Source organism: Bombus pascuorum, chromosome 16 (genome assembly GCF_905332965.1).
Source record: "Bombus pascuorum chromosome 16, iyBomPasc1.1, whole genome shotgun sequence".
NCBI lineage: Eukaryota > Metazoa > Arthropoda > Insecta > Hymenoptera > Apidae > Bombus > Bombus pascuorum.
In genome coordinates, this window is record NC_083503.1 from 1362178 (window position 1) to 1384007 (window position 21830).

A 21830-nucleotide genomic window follows, 5' to 3' on the forward strand; every position below is an offset into this window, starting at 1 on the left:
ACGTTGCATAGGATAGACGAACGGACGTTGCGTAAGGTTTCACGAAGAGCCGATGCACAGCGTAGGAAAATCGGCAGAATCGTTGCTCGATTTCAATCTCGTTGTTCCATCTTATCATCAGTCTGCGAGTAATACAAATGTACGCGATAATTGTTTCAAAAATCGATGCGGAATTAGTGAAAATCAGCTTTGTCGAACGGCGTTTGTCACGCGTTAAATACGTAGAGCAAAGTATTTTAATTTGCAATTTAAACGTTTGCCTCTTCGTCCAAAGAGCAATTTTTAAGGAAACTCCCTGTATAGTTTCAATTCAAGAAGAACGTTGCTGTGTAATTTTCTCTTGCTACAGATCGCTGCACTGTGCGTCTTCTTTATTTTTTTTCAGTCAAATCCATTGGTAGTCCAACAGCGGATTTTCGACGGCGCTCATTCCAAGAAAATTAGTCGATTTGCACGAAAACTCCGTTCTTTTTGCGTTAAACTCGGGAAAAACAAACGTTCGATCCGGAAATATTAAGAAAGAATCGACAGAAGCAGTCGAGTTTCAGGAACGACTGCACGTCATACGCATTTTTTGATTTCTGTCCTGAATACTCGTTCCAATGCCGCACTTTGCGGCCAGGTAGTTGCTTCCGCTGTAACCGGAAGTGGAGCGCAAGGTGGACGTCGTGGGTGGTAAATGTGCGAGCGCAGAGTGGGGATAACGACGAGGTTGCAAATGAGGCGTTAGTCCTATGCGACTTCAATCTTTTCTTTTCTTGCCACTTTTATTACAACAATTTTCTACGGTGTAGCATATAGCGCAACGACATGCACAGGCTTATGAGAAATCCACTTGATAAATTTGTCGACTTTTTGGATAATTATAGGACCGTAGAATTGATACTAGGAGAAATGATCTATGGTGTCTAGCGGAATTATTTGACAATTTTTGCGGATAATAATTATCTACGCATTTTCTTAAAGTTGAACGAAAGAACGTCTTATTGGTAAACTTTGGAAGAAAAATGAATTTGCATACACAAGTTGCAAAATATTTATAGGAAACACGCATCTCACAAAGGCACCACTATTTGTTAAATTAATAAATCAGAGTATTTTTAATGAGATTACCTCTTAGCTAAGGCTAATTACACGTTTAAGATCATTATTCGCGCTGTGTGCTAATTTGTTACGTTAGATGACGTGTAACTTGTATGTACACCCTCAAACAGGTTTCAAGTTGTTCAAATATAATTATAATACTCGTGTCTCGTTTCAGTGTTAATGAAAGTTCAAAAAAGTTGCTCGTAACACACATGAACGTACGTAAAAAAGGTTTTGCACTAAACGTTCGAGATATTTCTTGCCTGAGATTCAGCGTGTTCCAATTTTTTATCGAATAAAAATTGAACGATCCAGCGAAAATGATCTTTGCCAAGGTTCCACGGTTTCTTTAATTAAACTTTAATTAAACACGGTCCTCCTGTTATATAATTAGAGACACGCTTATAGCGATCGCGTAATATGATAAATATTCATCCAAAAAGAGTAAAAGTCGAATGTAGAGAAAGAAGTGGAAGATCCTGCGATATTTTTTGGTTTTTCTAGAAGACGAGCAGACGTTCATTTTCCTTGCAACTCATCGCTCCGATTCGGTTTGGAGAAGAAAATTTTGGCGATCGTCGAACAACGTACGACGCTTTCATTGAATCTTACGATGTTGCTGCGCGGTTAGTGCACGCCAGTGTTAAAGATATGAAGCAATTAGGTTTTAAACGAGGCTTTGCTAGAGATTATCCCGGATTAGAACACTTTACATGACGCCTGGATTTTCGTGGGCTAAACTTTGAATTCGCGCGTCGGTGTGTGGCTTTTGTGCGTTGCGACGAAAATTTACCTTTTAATTAAGTGAATTTCGTGATTTAAAATCGCGAGAAGTGGACGAGAAATTAGAACGAAGCGATTTAGAACGAAGCTCTTTCGCTGGCGGTTTTCAGTGCTCGAAAAACTATAATTAGTGTTAGGAATAATCGCGGCTAAACGTTGCTAGAAAGAAGATTATGTGTGTGTGTTATAATAATGGTATAAGACGTTGCTAATGAGATCGCTATATATTTTTTAACCTTCTTCGCTTGCCAAGCGTTCTAACATTTCTCTTTGCTAGCACGATAATTAAAAAATGGAATTATTCAGAACAAAAATTACGTTTATCGTACAATCACTTTCGAAACGATCAGGAGAGCAACTTCAAGGATATCTGACCTTTTACGTCTTTTTTCAAGCTTTCACGATAATCTTAATGTGACAATCACACGCAAACACCTAATACCAAGATTGAAACTTCGTCATAAGAAACGTTGCCAAAATTCTCCTTTTATTTCATTTTCCAAACAAACATACATTCTTCTGTACTATTCGTGACTTAAAAAATATTAAAGGAACCGACCTTGCACAAAACTTCGTCGACTATACCTTGCACCTAACGGATTCGTCCCGCCGTTGCGTTAAAATATTCCTGAGCAGCCGGGAAGCGAGATTCGAGCCAAGAAATTCGATCAACGAAAATGCATCGTAATTTCTCCGGCGACCTTCGTGTCCATTTCCAAAATTGTGTGAAGCTACGAAAAGCGTATCATATTTTTCTGCGTCGATAAGAGGAACCAGCGAAACGAGAACGAAGATAAATCCTTGTTAAAACTGCTAATAAAATAGGCGGTGGTCAAAGTACACGCTTAGAAGGTGAAACGCGCGTCAAACAGGTAGCAAGGACGCTCATGGAAAACCCACGAAGACCAATGGATGCGGAATATATCAGCGATTCGGCACATGTTCGAGCGCGTCCAGTTTGGAAATTCGTATGGAAACGTTATCCGATAGCGTTATCGGTATGCGTGCGTGTTATACACGCAGCGGAGCAAGGGTCGGGGGGTCAATGAAACAGGACACGGTCGAAGCAACAGAGAACAGAGCTTTAGAAGCTTCTGTCTCTCGTTCCGCGAGCTCTAGCGGCTCGCGCGTGTAAGTGTTCGGTAAGTGAATACGCGGCTAGTGTTACTGTAGTCGCAATTGTCCGCTACCTTCATTACCTGCTAATGGCACCGTATAGTCTTACTGAACCATTAGGCTGATCGTGGATTCGCCGTGGGGTCGGAACCGAGTAGAAAACCGTGTGCCTATTGCCGGTCACCGCTTCTCTCCTCCTTCCCGCTCGAGCTACTCTTTCTTTTCTTTCTCCTATCGTTTAACTGGCGTTTAACCGCGCTACACGGCTGCCTTTTTACGCAAACGTAAGTATTTTCTATTACCGTTGCCGTGTTTTTGCTCTATTCGTCGGCTTGTTTTAGGATTCGTATGATTAACGACGATCACGGAAGGTACGTAGTTAGCGATCATCGAGAGAATCCGAAGGAAGATACCTAAATTTCTAGGAAGTTTCACACATCTGTATCGAATCGACCAAGTTTAGTTGTTGTCCGAATCACGCAGACCACGAAAGGAAGCACAGGTAACAAACGATTGAACGACGACCCATAGAAGCAACAGTTCTCGCACCCAATGCATGGGGTAGGACACGTTTGCTATGTAAGAAACTCACTCGTTAGGTGTCTCAGTCTTATTTCTATTCTCCGCCCAAACTTTGGCGAAGATGCAAACGAAGGGAAAGATCGCGTGGTATTCTTCATTTGCACTTTTGGTTGTATCTTTCGACGCTAACGCAGCGGATCGAGGATCATCGTCCGCCCACTGCTCTCTGACCGACTTCCTCGCGTATTTACTATTCGTCGTCGTTTACTATGAATACGCGTGGTTCGTTGAAACAAGTAAGCTGCAGCCACCGTACCGACGCGGCATCATCCTACTCCGATGCAATTTATATGTTTCGATACGTTGGGGAAGGTGCCAAGATCGTCAAGGAAATCAAATTGTAATTCTGCCAATCATTTGTCGCAAGAGGCAGAGCAAATAAGAAAAACATGTGCCTTGCAGCTAATAACTCACCGTTGTTGATAACGTTCCCTGTTCTTCATTGCGCTGGAAGATGTCAAGCGGCAGCAGGAAGCTTCACACGGACGTCGCAGCGCAGGCTTCACACGGTCATCGCAGCGCAAGCTTCACACACACGTCGCAGCGCAGGCTTCACACGGACGTCGCAGCGCAGGCTTCACACGGACGTCGCAGCGCAGGCTTCACACGGTCGTCGCAGCGCAGGCTTCACACGGTCGTCGCAGCGCAAGCTTCTTCGATGTACTCGTGCCGTGTGTCGAAGCAAATGCCAAGCGATCTCCTCTACCGATTGACACAACGAAAGAACTCGTAGATACGACTGCGATAAGATAGGCTGGATAGTCTCCGACTTGTTCCGATTGCCTGGCATCCTCCACTGTTTCGCATCTTCCAATTACGTGGCATTCCGTATATCTGGCATTCGCCTAATTACCTTACATGTTTACGAGATTGAACGATACCCAGCATCGAGTGGAATCGAATCGAGAAAACTTTTAGAATTCTCTAGGTTAGACCTTGCGTCCATTCGAATATCCTAATTGCTTCTGTCAGACAAAAATCTAGGCCAGTCCAGTAAAACTGCTCTATGGTCATTACAAGTGATGCAGTGGCATTCAGCAGGTGATTGTTTTCTTAATAAGTGTGCTCGTGCGTTAGTGTGCAATGGCCGGAAGTGGTCTAGAATGCGGTTGAGGACGCCTTGATTCCTTGTGGCTGGTGCCGGCACGTTGGGCTCCTCTTGCATTCTCTAGGTCGCACTGCGTGCAGCTTTCTACCGACTGTCAGCCATAGACACTTCCAAAATTGATTACGTCGGTCTTTGGCTGAGCTTGAACGTTATTTATCACTTGGACGGTGCCTCGTCCCTTCGTTTTCTTCGGTTTAAAGGGAAAATCCAGAGATCTCTGAGCAGAAGGATTATTTTAATTCTTTCCTCGCATTCTCTGATCCTCTCTTTCGCTCCGGAGGATCCAATTTGAAACAGTTGCATCTCCAGCCTTAAGCAATAGCCACCTCTGTGCTACTGTGCTCTTTCTTCCACCGATTTAGGCTCAGGAGCCTCCTTCGTCCCATTTCTTCCTACGGACCAGCGGGCGTTCAGCATTTTCCTCGTTCCATGTACCAGGTGGGATTTAAGTTCGATTCACACCGACGATCACGGCACGCGATCCAACGAGGATATTCGCAGTCCACGCGCGTGATAGATAGATCATCACACCTCCTTGCAGGATATTATTTCAACGTATCAACTTTGACAATCGACGTATCAATTTCTCCTTCCTGTTCATCTCAAACTGAACACGCGTGGCGTTGTTTTCGCCTTCACTTTGATACCGAGCGTGTCCACGCGTCACGTGCGCGTACAACGCGTCGAACAATGAGGGCTAATGAGCGAGTTTTAAGAAAGAAGCCGGATGAAAAGAGGGGCTGCTGGTGAAGGTGGATCGTAACGCGAGTAACGCCAGAGGATGATTGATTTTTCGAGAGGGTTGTTTGCTTGTTTCGCTGGAATGCCAGTAGATTGCTTTCAAATGGATTCTATCATGAATTCGTTGAGATATTCTCTCTTTTTCGTTGTTATGTATTTTTTGAATTTTTTTAAATTTCCAGGGTTGGGGCGCTTGTGTATATATATATATTTCTCTCTCACTTTTTTTTCCCGGTGAAAATTGCCTCCGTCCGGCTCGCTCGTAAGTTGGACGTTTATCGATCTTTCGTTTTTTTCCAAATCGTATTTGGTGGGCCCGGTAATGGAATTTTTGCCGACCAAGTAACAAATATTGGAAGTTTCGAACGTGGTTTTGTGCGTGAGAAATAGCTACCGTCAAAAAACGGTCATGGCCATTAGCGTCTATGTATTTAATATTCTATTTAATCAACTACTTGTTACTTTTTTTTGCACTTTTTATTTACCTTCCAACGCTATTACTTATTTTTACGTGCTTACAGTAAACGTCCACTTGACGAACCTGTCGGATGGCAATTACAGGATAGTTTACACGCATAATAGCAGCGGTGAAAAATAGAAATTGATGCAACGAGCGTATACCAAGTGTTTGATTCCTTCGGTGGTTGTGACAAATATTCGTAAATAATTGAATTTCGTTTTCAAGTTTACGTGCTAATACATATTTGCCCCTTCGTTATAAAGCTTCTACCCTCTGTATCAGTTGTCTTTGAATAATTTCCCTCCTACAAGGACATTCGATTTTACCAATAAATTAATCGAACTGAAATTGAATTCACCGAATAGGAAAGCAGAACATGCAGAAATGTAATATTGCACGTGCACGTAAGAACAGGTGTTAGCATCTCATAAGAATATCGAGCATTTACCCGCCACAGAATCTCAACTCCAACGTATTATTTTACGAATAAATGGTAAACGAATTTCGAGAATATCGAAATTGAAATCGAGTAGAAATGGAAAATGTATCGTTACGCGGAAGGATAATAATGTTTTACAAATTTTTCACTCGTTAGTTAAATTTTCCTACGTTAATGCTAAACGATAGAAATGAAATTTCTAGAGAATAACACACATAACGTTTTCTATTTTACCCGCCACATTATCTTTCTCGTTGCTTTGATATAACGAAACTTGTAACGTTTCAAAGTTAAACCTAGAGGATAAAAATTATCGTGCTAAATTCGCTGAATAAATTTTATAATTGCGCGTACAGGTCATTAATCTGTTTTTAACCGAATGCAACGAAATTTTATCTGCGTTGCTCATCCACCTTTGATACGCTGAGATTTCGAATAGATAGTCGGCGTAATTAATACACAGAAATATTACGATTATGTGTATCGTAGGTAAGTAGGAAGAAACCTAATTTACGACGCGGATGAAATCAGACTTATAATACGCGGACGTGTGTGGTGAACGTTGGCGAAAAAGGGGAAGAAGCATTCGCGTGGACGTGATCGTACGTCGTTCATTAGCAACAATTACCAAGCCACTGCAAACCTGTAACTTTCCGCGCCTCCTGTAATTAGTAAAGATACACCTCGTGCGTCGCGCCTACACGGATTTGTTTAATTGTCCAACAACTCGGCGCGTATCTCTCGTACACAGCTCCGGGTTCTCTCGTGCTCGATATCCTTGTGATATTCTAACGCCTACTCTTGGCGTCTATTTATGGGGCAGCCTCCTGTGATACACGGTGTTAAAGCAGAATTTCTGGCCAATACGGTGCAACGTTAGACGACAGCGTTCGATATCCATCGATTGTGAAATTATTTATCAAATTTCACGAGCAGAATAAATTTAGCATTTAATAATATTTAATAAGTAAAGTATTTCAAGATTTGTATTCAAATTTGATGACAGAAATAGCTATTTCCACTGATAATTACATATAGCACGAGTGATTCTCGTTCGAAGAAAAGTTACAGACGACAGAATTAATCTCTAAAGCTACACTTTTTGACTTACGTCAAATATTTTTCATATTTGCGTTTAATTTACAATTAATTCTCGTTAGAGGATTTTCAATAAATTTATCCGATGTGGTACTATAACATAATTAATAAGTGTTTATATTGTGTTTTATTCTATTTGAATCTAGTACTTAGGTCTATCGGATCTGTTCCAATGTGTTGAGTATTTGAGTAATTAGAAGGTTTTTGTGGGTCAAATATTTCAATATAACATGAAATACGTTGAAGATTCAACTTGTGAACGAAAGTTCTACAATTTACTGTTGAGTTATTCTATGTAAATTATTATACTTCACTATGTTATATCATAGATACTGTAATTGATAATCTACGAGAAGCAAAGATATCGTAACTTTTACTCAACTTGTGCCCCATTTCTTATATCAATTATATCGTAACGTTATACTACAGATATTAGATACTATAAGTCACAGTGTACGGGGATTAATAGTTAAGTTCTATACAAGTGGTTTCATCCGTCTAGGAAACCATAGCATTGAACTAGCCCAGATATCGCTTTAGCAAATGTGCGGTTGAAGATAGGTGTTGGAACGCTAGCTTCGTTACTTCGATTATCGATCATTATTCCACGTATGACGAGCACGAGCTTTCCTCAAACACGACCTAGTCACGTTCTCCGTGTGATTTTCGCCACGATAACGCAAAGGGGCTTTAACGCGTAATCCTCCGAGTTCCAACTCCCGAAATGTAAACCAATCCGCTGGTCGCAAACCAGTAAGTTACCATGAGCGTATAACTCCACCATTATTGATCCTTAATTGCTTCATCTTTTATGCAATATGACGATAGACGAGGAAATGAATCGTTACGACGACGAGTAGGTGTATTTAAAAAGAAGAAAAAAAGAGAGGAGAAGAGGAAAAGAATAATCGAAGAATAGCTTCTGAGAGAAGAAATGGAATTTTCATTCAGTTTCGAAAAAATGGAACGCAAGATTAAAAATATGTAACGAAATACAAGGATCTGTATATCGCGTTCGATAAATTTCTGACAAAAGAAGCCAACTGGTTTGTATTTTAAAAAATTCCTTTTAATTTGCATTTGGAATTCTGCAGCAGAAAATTGAACAATCTGCTTGTGCAATAAAATACAAGGATATTATGTTAATATATAGATATCGTGTCTTTTCTTTCTATCGAGGAACAATTGAAGAATTAGTTCCCATAAAAGAAAGGGGATATTTTAAAAGGTTCTAATTTTTATTTGAAACTGCTTGAAAGAGCAGAAAATTGAATGACCTGCGCGCAATAAAATACAAACGCATGGTACTAAGATACCATTGTAAGAGTATTCTCTTTAAAGAAGACCCTTATTTGTTGAAACAAAGCACAGTTTTCCCTTTCAATCTCCAGGAATTCAATATTGAAAGCAACATATGTTGTATACGGTTGGATGAACATTCGTCTGCCAGTTTCCGCTACCTCATTTAATCCAACCAACACTTGGAACGAATTTTTTTTCCACGATCCCTCCAACACCTTCACTACGCAACTCCCACTTCATCCTTTTTACTCCTTTTTATTTTTTCAGCGCTTAGCTTGACCTTTCCTCGACCGGGCTGTACCTTCTGACAGTGGCCGTGATCGGCGAGCAAAGCTGAAACTGCAAAAGGTTAAAAGATGGGGAGGATGAAGGGGATCTGGCCTCGCAAGAAGCAACAGAGAGGCGATGAACGCGTCAGCGTGACCGAGCAAGTGTCCCGTGAGCCTTGAAACCACCGATCGGACCGCTTTGTCGGCGGTATTTGCATCGCTTAACGGAAACCGAATTCGGGCTACTGCTCGTGGTCGAGATTTCGGCGACGTTAACCGGCTTTCCTACTAGCGTATGTATTAAACCACGTGCAAAATAATGCATCGCCGCGGTGATGTCTGCAGCTGCAGCTGCTGCCTGCCCTAGAAACCTGGCTCCCACATCCTCTTCTCGTTTCATCTAACGTCCTGCACTTTCCCTCTATACCACACCTCCGCCCTTCGGTTCTTTCACGTTTTACTTTTCTTTTTCGTTGTATCATTCTCGTCGTTTTGTATTTTCTTTCTCGTTTACCATGGTAAAGTTCATCTTTTTACCTTGCTCTCCTCTTTTCCACTTGAATTTCTATATAGCTCCTTTCTACTGTCCGATCGATCCTTCGATTTTTCTTCTTCTTTTTATCATTCCTCTTCTCTTGCACAGTCTTTTCCCGTTCAGCTTTGTTTTTCTTCTTTTCTAGATATTCTTTGAACCTCCTTTTTCTTCGTTTCACGCTATTCTTCTTCACTTTCTCCGCCAATTATTATGGTTTGCCAGGTTTTTATTTTTGCCACCGCTTCTTTCATTGCTCATTTTGTGCACACTCACAGAGAATTCGCTTTTCTTTTTACCTTTTCACTTACATTCCATTTCCTTCTTCTCGTTTTAGCCCAGCTTTTCCCCGCTTCGTTTCCCTCTTTTTGCCGGCGAATTCAGTTTTCGCTTTTTTCCGGCAGATCTTCTATTTTTTGATGTTTCCGTTTCTGCATCTCATATTCTTTGCAACATCGTTCTCTTTTCTCTTTTATTTGCAACGTCCCATTTTTTAACGCCTCTTTCCTTTCATTCTTTTTTCATTTCTTTCTTTTCCTCGCCTCGTTCTACTTTTGTTACACTTTTTCTTCCTTACTCCTCGCAGATACTTCACCTTTCCTGCTTCTATCTTCGTCATTGCTCTTCTCCAATCTTCTATTCCTTTTCTTCTTCTAATAATTCTCTTCGGATCTATTATTCTCTTCATTCTTACCATCTTCGTCGCCTGCTTTACCATAGCGAACCTCCTTCGCTACCAGATTTTCCTATATCCTACGTTATCATTCCTCTTCCTATTTCTACAGCCTTTATTTCCTTTTTTATTCTTATCGCCTTCTTCATATTTCTACGTCTTTGGTTCTTTCCAAATCTTCCAATTCTTTCTCCCGTATTTTTCATCTTTATTAATGGTCTCATGTCCTCAAATCTTCATATCGAATAGTTTTCTTCATTTTTCCACATCTTTCATTATTCTCATTATTTTCTTTATTTCTTTATATCTTCCATTTACAATTCTCTCTCATTCTTCTAACTTCCACCATCGTTGCAGCAATTCCAGGAACTTTCCCACACGGTATTTTCTACTGCATCCTCCTTCAAGCGTCCTTCTACCTCTCTCAAACACTTCAACTCGCTCTCTCGTTCTCCCTCGATCTTTTCCTCCTCTCTTCTTCATTTCCAACTATTTTTCTTCTTCTATTTCTATTAGTTTCTCTATTTCCCCTGCATCTTCCCGCTACGATTATCCCCAGCTTCTCATATCTTCTTCATCATCGCTTCTCTTCTCCTCCACATTCCCATATCTTCATTATCTTCATTTTTCTACACATTCAACTCGCCTTCCCTTTCTCCCTCGATCTCTTCCTCCTCTCTTCTTCATTTCCAACTATTTCTCTTCTCCTATTTCTATTAGTTTCTCTATTCCCCCTCCATCTTCCCGCTACGATTATCCCCAGCTCCTCATATCTTCTTCGTCTTCGCTTCTCTTCTCCTCCACATTCCCATATCTTCATTATCTTCATTTTTCTACACATTCAACTCGCGATTTCCACTTCTCTCGCCCTTCTAACGTCCTCCCACCTCCCTCGAAACTTCAACTCGCTCTCTCTTTCTCCCTTGATCTCTTCCTCCTCTCTTCTTCATTTCCAACTATTTCTCTTCTCCTATTTCTACTAGTTTCTCTATTTCCCCTCCATCTTCCCGCTACGATTATCCCCAGCTTCTCATATCTTCTTCGTCTTCGCTTCTCCTCTCCTCCACATTCCCATATCTTCATTATCTTCATTTTTCTACACATTCAACTCGCCTTCCCTTTCTCCCTCGATCTCTTCCTCCTCTCTTCTACGTTTCCAACTATTTCTCTTCTCCTATTTCTATTAGTTTCTCTATTCCCCCTCCATCTTCCCGCTACGATTATCCCCAGCTTGTCATATCTTCTTCGTCTTCGCTTTTCCTCTCATATCTTCATTATCTTCATTTTTCAACATATTCAACTCGCCCTCCTAACGTCCTCCATTATCGCAATAGTACGCACGTACTATTTTCCACTGGTACATCCTCCTTCGAATGCCCGCTCCCCCGACGCACCTCGTCTCCTCCTTCCCCTCTCGTCCTCCTCCAATCTCTTCTTTCTCTCTTCCTTGCCTGGTCGCTGCGCAACGTGGTTCAGAACCGCGCCGGTTATATTTAGGTGAACTCTGGTATTATCCGTCGATGTGACGGACGTGCGAGCGGATGGACGTACGGACGGATATACGAACGGACCCAGTGCCAGCGACTGCTGCAACCAGAGGGCTTTTACTATCCTGTCCGTTACGTCTGACGGGCCGCGACGCTAGCCTGCGGGTTCGACCTCGATGGATCGATATACGTCCATCCGGTCGTGGGCGCCAAATTCACGGGCCTATTCCAACGACCTATTCCAAAATCTACCCTCCAGCATCGGCGAAATTTTCGGAAAACCGTGGCCACTTTTCCCTGGCCTCGGGCCACCGGAACCCCCTGTCCCGTTCGTTTGTTCCGCTTGCAAGTAGACTGCAGCACAGAGCCAGTCCAGAGTATCGTTTTGTAACTTTGGTTCGACGATCGAATCGGTCCAAGGGAAACGACGGACCCGCGCAGGGCGCACATTTTTGTTGGATACGAATTGTTGGGAAAATACGTTGTCGCTAATTTCCACGTTTATTTCGCTCGTTATCGTCGCCTGCCACGTCTAAACGCTTTGGATTCTGAACGATTTGCAGTTCAATTTGCGGCGCGTGTAGCTAAAATGCGTGGCACGAAGTAAACGACGAGTATACTCGTCAAACAGAGAGTGCGTGACTGTAGGGACGTGGAATTAAGTTGAAATGACGGTTTTATTTTTTAATTTTATCGCTGACTGGGTTCGATGTAACACGGAATACTGACATTTCTTCGTGACGAGTATAGTCGCCGGAAACAGCTAACTGATTAATAGGGGAGATAGAAGCCTTGACAATACTTGATGTATCAAGCAAAATCAATTGCCTTGAACTGAAGATTTGTACGAGTGTGTGTGTGTGGATTTCAAGGGTTTTGGATAAAATCAGCTTGCAATTCTGTGCTTTCAAAAAGGGGGTCGATTAAAACGTCCATCCATGTTGAATGAAATTCCTGTTGACACGTGTAATATAAACTTGAAATCAATAAATTAGCAGCAGATCCGATGTGAATAGATATGCGTTTGAAAAATAATTCCAAATTTATTACGTACACGTACGAAGGAAATTCCACTACTATGATTTACGAATGTTTGCGTGGGCTTAAAAATATCTGTACTTCCCTTGAACAAAAATATGTACCAAAGCTGAATCTTCTTCCTAATTGAAATATTAAAAAATTGCATCTTCCTCTATAATTTAGTGGATCTCTATTTACGCATTAACAAAATCATATTCGTATTACTAATTTTCGTATCGTTAACAGCGACGTATTACGTTCTCGTTAATTTCCATAATCTTTGTAAAGGGACGAAAAAGCGTTCGCACACGGACCTATGAACCTGCCGAGGATCATGAAACTGCTTTGTTACTTTTGATACTAAATTAACGCCGATACGTATCGTCAGAAATAATTCATATCAGACGAGTTAAAAATGAATAATTTCCGCCGCAAAAGAAGAAGAAATGCGGCGCTGCTCTTCTCTTATTTTATGCTTCAAATTCGCTGACTCTGTAGTCTGCTTGATCTTCGATATAGTCGGCGATCGTGACGAGGAGAAAAGTTTCGCGTGTCGGGCTCCACTTTTTGCTGGGTACAACGTTCTCGACGTGGTGAGTGCGTTCAAGGCGAAGGGTGTCGCAAGTTTTCGACTGCAGGTTTACAAAAGTGAAGCTTGTAAGAATGCGTAGGGACCAAGTGACGTCTTCTACACTGTCAGACACGCAACGATCAGAGTACTTTGGGATCAACGGTACTTGGCGAGCGAGAAGAGACCCGAGCTTCTGGCAAACCTACTTTACGCCATTTTCGAATCACTGTGAAGACATGAGAAGAAGCGAGTGCCTCAAGAGAAAGAGACGTACGTAATTGCCTTTCGCTGTGCTACTTTTTAACTTCTAAAGTGTCATAGAATCTGAACAAAATTGCATTAATATCTATTAATTAATATTTGTTGACAAAGATCAACAAAGATTTGGAGGGAGGAATCACGAAGCTGAAATTGCACCTGCAGCATCGGCAACATCGAAATTCGTGTTAACGAAAGGTTTTCGATAAAAACCAGACTCTGGACGCATATTTTTTCTTCTACGTTAAAAGCCAGCGAGGTGAAAATTGTGCTCAGGGTCAAGGTTAAAAAACTCGTTACGCAGCGCACGATACACGCTTCTTTCGCAAAATCATCCCCCCAATTCCATTGGATCCAGGTTCTTTCGAGGGCCAGACTACCAATGGCGATTTAATGGCAACAAAAATATTCGCCGCGGGGCAAACAGTTTACCCGGTAATTTTATACATTATTTCAGCGGCACTCGGTTCGTGGCAGCAATCCGGACCGTGGATTATTTTGGACGGATCGATGGTAGCGCGACTGTGTCCGCCAATCTCCGATTCACGGATTTATTTCCGTATCGCGGCGTTCGTCAGCCCCTTTCGCCCCCAATTTCTAATAAATCGACGCTTTTTTCACGCGTCACGTTACAAATACTGTATTAATTATTATATATATATGTTGAAGTGGTCACACCACTTTTTAATTTTCTCGAGCACTGAAGCCATCGACAGCGTATAGACTGGGACGAAGACAGACCATAGACCTGCGACGATGGCTTCGGGGCTTTCAACCTTAGGGTAACACCGCTAGCGTGATCAGGACCAGCTCAAATTCAGTGTTAAAATACACTTTCCATACTCCCCTGTTCATACGTCTAATAACAATATACTTGTCGAGTCAACATTATGATCAGGGGCGTGTAACGAGTCTTCATTTGTACTGGGCAATAGAGAAGATACCTACTAGTACAAATGAGATTACTACTGAACTTGAGATGCCACGATAATGTCCCTCCCCGTCACGGTGATGTTGCAGGGGAAAACCATGATGGGGTGTGTCTCATCGGATTCGGTTCAGAAAGTTAAGGAAATGAACGTTGCTGCAGTTAATTGGTTAATTTTTATGTTGGTGGTTAGGAAAGGATGCTAGCCGCCCTTGAGAGAAAGATGGCAGACTTAAGATTGTTAGGATAAAGATTGTTTGTCAGTTCGAAGGACCTTGGTTAACCAAATGCTAAGATTTATAGCGGGTCCTATAGCTGTGAATGACGCAACGACATCTGGCGATCATCTTGCCCGAAGAATGGGGTGTGTTGTGGCTAGCCACGGGGCAGAGACCGTTGAAATGTTTACCGTTGGGTATCGGTGCAACTGTTTCTTTTTAAGGACAACTAAGCAATTCTATACCTCTGTTAAGCAAAATGTTCATCCCGTGACCGCTCTGCGTTCGTCGCCTCGAGCCCAAGCTCATTATCGCAAATCTTGGACAATGATAATTGGTTTAATTCACAAAGATTTATAGAGATTTATGAAGACTGAAGATTTATAAAGACAGTGTTGGTAAATGTTCCAAAGAATTGCAAGGGGAAGGCCCGGTGTCCTTTCACCTCCGACATATAACATATCGTTCAGGACTGATGAGATAGTTTCGATTATCTGTGCGGAATAAATTCGTTTTGCGAGGTTTTTTAACGCGTTGACTGACACGGTCGTGACCGCTGGGTCTTGGTTATTAAATTTTTGAAACTGAATAAAATAACATCGATTTTTCGTGGCCCCAGAAATGTTCATCTACATGAATAACTTAAATAATCGTCGTCACTGCTGGGTCGCGTTATTAAATATTTTTCTACCAATAAAATAACGTAGATTTTGATGGGCCAGCGAACTTTCAACTATGCGAACGGCATACATAATGATCGTCGCCGATTGGCTCGTGTTATTACGTTTTTTTAACGATCACAACAATCGATAATTTTGTTGATGGCGCAGCGAATTTTCAACAATGCGAATGACCTAAACATTCGCTGGCCGGTCGAGGGAAAAAGTTGGCATAACCGAGAACGAGAGCAGGCGAAATAAAAAAAAGTAATCCCCGACGAAATCGCAATCTGCTCTCATTGCCGTTTTCAAATTTCCATCAAAGTCCTTAACACGCGAAAACGAAGAAAATTATCTTTCTTCGTTAACCTACCGCTAACGAAGTACCTACATTATTACGTGGCAACGAACAAACAGGTCATAGGTCAGCAGACAGTAACGCAACAAGGAATCATGTTAACCGCTAACTCTAACTAATTTTTCCATTCCCGCGACCAGTGGATTAACGTGCGCACGTAGACGCGCGCGTTCCTCGCAACCTGCAATTCTGATTTTTAATGCTTCGCATTGACGACAGTCATTCGAAAACTTGCAAATTTACCTGCGTTGCACGCAGACTCTATTTATTTATTTTCAAGACTTTTATCAGGAATTTTATCCTCAAGCTGAATTCACATGCGAAAGTAGTCGCAAATTACGTTCAAAAAACGCAAACAGGGAGTATCCAAAATACTCTGACAAATACCCCGCACCATTTATGGCGAGGAAACTAATTAAAAAACAGCCAAATGATCGAAGGATCTACCAGCAAGAAGTATGGCTTGCTTGGGAAATATGTACGTGCTAGCAGCACGATTAAAGTCCGTAAAATTGCATCCTATGGCTGTGTAAAATGTCTGTAAATTGCAAATTGCAATTTAGGAAAAAGGGGGTATATAAAACCGAAGAGCGTATTTATAATCGGAGGGCCAAATTATTAAACCTTTGCAATATGTTTTTCTTACCAAGGAAGAATAAAACTACCCTTCGTTTGTTTTCTATGAAGGCGTAATACCATAAATTAGGTACCTGTTCCATATCAGCTACAATTTTCTTCTCAACGTTGGTCGAATATCGAAAATTGTTCACAGCTGTAAAAACCTTGTTAAATCGAGCATCGAGTAAACGTATAATTAAATAGCCAGAGAAATCTATTTCTGTTCGTATCGATTCGGTAAGAACGACGTTCGAAAAACAGAATGGCAGTGCAATATTCGGCTACCTTTGTCTACTTGCGCTGCTACGAAGCTCGCCTTGATTTTATCTCCAACACTGGCCCGTCTTCGATCGTTTCGCGAGGCCACAAGTGGAAGATCGTACCGTTTTCGCCAACAGTGGCACGTCTGGCGTCAAGTCAGCCTCGTCGGGTCGTTGGAATTGGTCGCGGGGATCGTCTTGTAAATTTTAGAAAGCTTCGTGCCTGTAGTTAACATTTTGTAGAGTTGGCCGCTATCGATGCCAAGCAGCGATTTGTTGGCGGGTTCGCGTGACGGTCGGCGAAAGCTCCGGTGTCGGACTTGGGCGTCGGGTCCATCTCGATGGATCGATACGTCCATCCGGTGACCGCGGAATTTCAGCGAGTTGGAAATTTTCCATCGCTGCCGCGCTATTTCGCCACTTGATTGCTTTGTTATAAATGTATATGGCGGGCGTATTACTCTTTCATTCTGTTTTGCGCCCTGTTATTTTGTTATTTGCCGCGACGCCTGCCACCACCTGCTTAACTTTTCCGCCTGATTCAGTTCTTCCGATTTTCCAGCGTTCGCACGGCTGTCGAGCGAAACAGAGACACGTGGATTATAATCCAAGCACGTGGCTTTTAAATCTCCAGCGATTCTCCAAAAAATTCATCGAGACGTGTTTACGCTGCACAATGCGAGAATTTTTCTGGGAACCGACGTATCTCTGTGTGCTCGAGTTTGGTTATGAACAACCGGAAATTATGCTGCTTCGTTTCTTCTGACCCTGCTCTTTTTAAGACAGAAACTTGTACAAACTGGAAGGAGATTTTTACGGATAAATTTTATTGCCTTCAGGTTCGGTTCTGTTATTTTTCAACCTGATGCGGTGCGGAAACTCGCCTAAATAAATTCCTGCGAGTAAGAACAAAGAAAAAGAAAAAGAAGTGAGGCGAGATGTGCAAATGGAATAACAGAAACAAGGTAAAACACACGATCGATCTGTACGGGTGACACGTATCGTCATGGATAATCTGAACGATCAATGCAAGTAAAAATCCACTTCGGGGTCTTTCAATGGCGCAGAGAGAAACGGTTTGGCCGCGCTCAAAGCCTCGGCTCTGGTCGATCCATCGATCTATGTATATAGCGAGCGACGAGTTCACCCTCCAACAGTCCCGGCTGGTTAATTTCTCAGCGAAACGCGTTTGGGATCGATGCAAATCATATTTTTAGCCGCGTCGGCGGCCAACAGTCGGACGAATTTCTAATCGGCGGCCGATCGATTCCTCCCCAGGCGATTGTCGTTCGCCGCGGATTCATTATTTTCCCCTCGATTTTTCGGGGTTAAAAGGGCTCCTCCTCTCTTTTTCTTTCGCTCTACGATCTCTTCCTCTCTATCTCTCTCTCTCTCTTTTTACGTCGAGCAAAGGGGAAATATTTCATGGAATTTCTCGTTGCCGGTACATTGTGCGCGCGAGTAACAACGCTTTAAAACCCGGCGAGAGAGTTCTTTGTGCGAGCCGCCCGCGGCGCACGACCCTGGTGTAAAAAAAATTCATTATTCTCTTGCTTCTTTTTCTCTCCACCCTCGTTCCGCCAAACACCGATTACCGTTTCCCGACAGACGAGGAAATCGCGGCCCGCGACCGTGTAAGGATCGCGTCCTTCGAGAAGGCTAACCCAATTCCATCGTGCGACAGGCAAATCGACTTTTCGCCGGTTTATCAACCCTTTGTGCAATTAACGTGCGAGATTGTGCGGGCACAAGTTTCTCCCTCTGTTTTCGATGAAACATAATACAGTGGGACGTATAATACGACAGAAATGAATATTTAGTTGGACCTTGCAACAACTGTTTAAGGCATAAACTTTCCAGGCGAAGTTAGAAGAAGCGTAGAGGTGATTTTAAATTAAACTTTAAACGTATACGGTGTCGATAAAAATCGAACGCTGTGATTGGTCTTGCGAGAGCGGCAAAATGGTACTCCGAACTTGAGCACCTGTTCCGTGTCAGGTAGAATTTCCCTTTTCCTAACGCAAGTTCCATTTCGGTAAATAAAATCTTAGTGGTAAAAATCTCGTTACGTTGTGAGAGATTTCGTATAATACGTAAAACGTGGTGGATGTTACGAGTAAATGTTGGGAAGCGGATAATGAGCAATGGACGCTGTGTGGCATATTTTTTCGAAGGTTCTTCCAGGCACAGGATTTGCTACTTGGTGTCTCAAGTAAATAAACGAAGCAGTGGAACAGCCTTTAATCAAGAACCCATCCGACACCATAAGCTGTGGAAAACAATGCATAAAACCTAGAATGTACTCTAACGATTTACGAGAATCATCCGCTGTCGAGCAACTGCGCTAATTACCAGTAATCGATACTTCGTTAACAAACAGTTGGAGCGAATTACTACAATGAGATTTGATCCGCGCTGGCAAAAATCTCGAGTTCGTGTATTAAACCTCCAAAACAGCGGATAGTGGTCGGTGATTAGCTTTTAACGTACACGTATTTCGTTAAGTCCGATTCGTTCGCTTTGTGTGTACCGCGCTCCCTCGGTTTAATTTCATCTTTTTTAAAAGCAATACCATTATCAGCTAACGATACGAATATGAGTTTCCAACTTTAATAAATATACACAGCTTCGTGTTTCATTGTAAAAGATATTTTGTTTGAAGTTGCAGAATCCTGGAAGAACAAATAGACAGCGCCATGTCGATGTAAATTCATGTTTGTTGCGAGAAGAGGCAAAGAATTGATTGATCAAGATCCGTGTTAGAGCTGAATATTATCCAAGGCTTAATATTAGTCCTGGCTAATGCGCGAGTTAACAAATAATAGCCGAGTACTTAAGTAGAGCTTAAGCGGCAAGAGTCTCTGGTCTGAAGACGTAAGGACGAGAACAATAAGATGGGCAAACATCTAAAGCGACGTGAGAGATGGTTGTTGTTTAAGTAAGCGAGATGGCTGCAGGAAAAGATCGATGAATAAGCGTATTGGCGCATAATATCATGCGATTGGCGCAGCTAAAGCAATCAGACTACGTACGATCACTTCAGATGTACAGTTCAGAATGACGTAAGATTTTGGTTGGAACGTTAAGTGTGAATCTCACTGGCAACCAGACAGTTTCCCAGTCTCTCACCTCAGTCTTCAGCCTTTCCTGGTGTTGAGTCTTTATAGTCTCTTGAGTCTTTATAGTCTCTTGAGTCTTCATAGTCACTTGAGTATTGATAGTCTCTTGAGTCTTTATAGTCTCTTGAGTCTTCATAGTCACTTGAGTCTTTATAGTCTCTTGAGTCTTTATAGTCTCCTGAGTCTTTACAGTCTCCTGAGTCTTTACAGTCTCCTGAGTCTTTATAGTCTCCTGAGTCTTTACAGTCTCTTGAGTCTTTATAGTCTCCTGAGTCTTTATAGTCTCATGAGTCTTTACAGTCTCACGAATCTTTACAGTTTCTTGAGTCTTTATAGTCTCTCGTGCCTTTCCAGGTATTGAGTCTTTATAGTCTCTTGAGTCTTGCTCATCTTGCAAGTCATCTGGAAAATCTTGATCGTCTTTGGTGTCTTCGAAGTCTCGATCGTGCTCGTCGTAGAAACGACGGTCGGCCACTTCGCTTTCGTTTATGTTGGGAAGCATATAACGAAGAATGGGCGCTGTGTGGCGTATTTTTTAAAACGTTCTTCCAGGCACAGAATTTTCTACCTCGCGTCTCATTCGCAGCGTCCCAAGTAAATGAACGAAGCAGGCGACAAGATACATCGCGGCTATAATCGACTACGGCTAAAAAATCATTTCCATTCTCAGATTCTCAACTCCCAAATTCTTCTTCGTCCCAGGAATGTGCAATATTTCTCATCAACACCTCCGAAACGATCGAGATTCGACAGACTGCGGAAGACCCAAGATCGGATCGAGACTCTCGAGCGTCTTGAGGTTCAGCAATCGCGATCGAAACGATTCGAATTTGCCAGCAATTTCGGGTCCCATTGCTAATCAGCTGACCCAATAATCGAGCCTCGATCGAAAGCGGCGCATCAGTCCGGATGAAAAAAAGCTCGGAGCAGTTGGAATGTGGCAGCGCGCGCGCAAACATTTTAATTGTTGCCTTCCTCTCTGGCCACGTCTGCTCTTTTTGCCGGTGGCCGTCGCGACCAAAAACGCGGACGGATGTCGCGCGGTGAAACGGAGCCCGAATTCACGCACCGGCGAATACTTTCGAAAATGCGTGGCCGCTCAATCAAATCTCGCGAAATTCCTCGGCCGTGCCATAAAGGGATTGCCTCCATTCGCTTCATACCAGCGTGTCCCTGGCAGCCGGCGTTTTGCGAATCGTTCGACCGTCCAGCGCGTCGCCGCGCGCGTTCGCTCGCTTTTCGTTCGTTCGACGAAGAATCGTCGCTGGTTCTCGTCGTCAACCATCGTGAAACATAGCAAAAAAGGCTGAAACAGGAGAACAACGACGAGAGGGCGACTACTGCCGCTTGCCACAGTCATTAGGCACTCGTCATTAAGTACCGCTACTGATTCGCATCTGCGTACATTAGGCTGCAATTAAGTTAGGCGAAGAGGGACGCGTCTGCGAATTTCGCTGAAATCAAGTGTATGCTGCCAGGTAGCGCAGAAATAGTCGATCCATATGTTCGTTAAGCATTGAAATTGAATATTATTTTATCGTCTCAATTTATTTCTGGACCTACACTACGGCGTATGGGTGTGTTTGGATACTTGCAGCGATCAGGTCAAATTATTGCCCCTTTTACTGTCTTCTCAACGCTGTGACAAAAGAACGTTCCTCCGCTGTGAGTTCTTTGCTCAGAGCAGAGACACACGAAGCCAGTCCAACTTAATCACTTAATTTCATTCGCCTTATCGTTCATTCTAGTTAACGTCAACTAGTGTTTTCTAGGATCAGAAATTTCAGGCTTAATTCTAAAAGATTTCTAGAGTGCCTGGGATCAGAACAGAGGCGAAAGTCAGATCTATGAGCTTCGACTGAACTTTATACGGTTGAGATCGATGGCTGGCTGCTTGTTACTAAGAGTCGTTTTTCTCGAGAATAACTTTCGATCGGATGCGCCTATCTGAATTCGCAGGACAGTAGGCAAAGTAGTGCACAGTGACGTACAAAGGAAAGTTTATGAAATGAGAGTAAGAAGAGTATAAATAAATTAAAAAAATGTAGAATCTCCAACCTTATTTCTATTTCTTCCTTAGGTAATTATTTAATTTAGCGTTGCGCGAGTGCTATCGGCGTATTTATAACAAAGTGAAATTTCGAG